Source organism: Pteropus vampyrus, unplaced genomic scaffold (assembly GCF_000151845.1).
Source record: "Pteropus vampyrus isolate Shadow unplaced genomic scaffold, Pvam_2.0 Scaffold274, whole genome shotgun sequence".
Classification (NCBI taxonomy): domain Eukaryota; kingdom Metazoa; phylum Chordata; class Mammalia; order Chiroptera; family Pteropodidae; genus Pteropus; species Pteropus vampyrus.
The window spans coordinates 247,240-248,877 of NW_011889055.1; the positions used below are offsets into that span (position 1 = coordinate 247,240).

Sequence of the window (1,638 nt, forward strand, 5' to 3'; positions counted from 1 at the left end):
GAAGTCACCCCTCAGGACGTGCTCAGAGGACGCAAAGGGCATTCCAGAAAGGTGGACAGGACACACAAAAGCGCGGAGTGTGGATGAACGTGACTTGTTAGGGAAACGGGCTGGGGACAGGCAGTGAGGGTAGGGAGCGAGGCCATGACGGGCCCGGCCCGTGACCGTGCCTCATTCGTTGGGACGTCCTGGGGGCGATGGAATGCCACCGAAGCCACTGAATGGGAGGACAGCGCCGGGGCCAGGAGGCGTTCGACAGAGGTGTGGTGAGCAGGACGGACTGCGGGGGGTCCGCTGAGGTGGCTGCTGTGCGCCCGGGGAAGGAGGTCTCAAACGTAATGGCCCACGGGGCTCCAGTTTGAGACCCCACGTCTGGGAGGAGATGGCTGAGGAAATGACAATTTGTGACTCTTCCGTGTTTGCCAGAAGCTAGGCTGGGGCCTGAATCTAGCCTGGGGAAACCGTGCCGCATGTGTCCATTTATTCACCCATCCATCCATCATCCATCCACCCACCCGTTCGTCCACCCACCTGCCGACTTCACGTTTATTCAGGTGGACATGTATGCAGGTGCTGTCTTCATTCAGCAGTCTTTGAACCTGAATATGTACCTGGCCACGGTTGGGCTATTGGCCATCACAGCCGTGTACACGGTCGCAGGTATGACTGAATAAGGGGTGACTCTGGGGGAGGCGGTGGGCAGGGGCTGAGGGCCACCCCACGTCTTCCTGGCCGCCCTTCTGGTGCTCCAGGGTGTTAAGGTCATTCACCTGTTAAACCTCACTCCCTCAGCCCAGATAACGATTCCTCTTGGCTGCTGTTCTGAGGACAAGGGCTGCCCAGTTAGACGCAGGACTTACAAACGCACCACGGTGCGTCAAGCCGTTTTCCATTTATTTATTCGAGACCTATGTATTGAGGACCTATTTATTGAGGCCCTGTACAAAGCTGGATTATAAACTTCTCCACCTCTGGAGACTGGGAAGGGCAGCCTCGTATCTGCCCCCAGACTACAACCCTGGGCAGTGGCTGGCACACAGTAGGGCCTTGACAAGCATGGAGTTTGGACCAACTCTAACAACGGCAGAGGCCCCGAGGCCAGAGAAGCCATGTGCCCAGAGCCCAGGGAAAGGGAAGGGCTGGTCACAGCTGCCACTTACCTTCATGTTTCCATGTGTGGGGTCTCTGTCCCCCATTAGACTGTAGACTCTGTGACAACGGGGAACATGCCATTTTGTTTGCCTCCGCGTCCTGGCCACGTAGAACTGGCTGTCACACTCACCAGATGTGTGGCGAATGATCGACTAAACCACGAAACGCAGTGCCTGCCCGCGCTGTGTCAGCGCAGGGAAGACACTGGAAAGATCGCTCTGTCCAGGATTCATGAGAAAGACTTTTCTAGGTGGCAAAACCAACAGGGATCCCCCGAGGCTCCTCGCCACGACCCTGTTCGGGCAGCCCCTGACGGCTCTTGGGACCTGGGACTCTTGTCTGCCCCAACGTTAAAAATAAAGGTGTTCAGAGCTTGGGGACAGTGGCCCCAGCGTCACTTCCTGTGTCACTTAGAAATTTCTGCATAACAAACCGCCCACAAATCTAGGGACTCGGAACAATGGTGGCGAGTTGTTCCCACGGTTC

The 1,638-nt window shown here is 56.8% G+C and overlaps 1 protein-coding gene across 1 annotated transcript in view; it reads left to right on the plus strand.

Moving 5' to 3' along the window:
* The window catches only part of SLC5A11 (solute carrier family 5 member 11), a 19,423-nt gene that overhangs the window by 4,762 nt on the left and 13,023 nt on the right, over positions 1-1,638 (plus strand). The window lies entirely within an intron of this gene.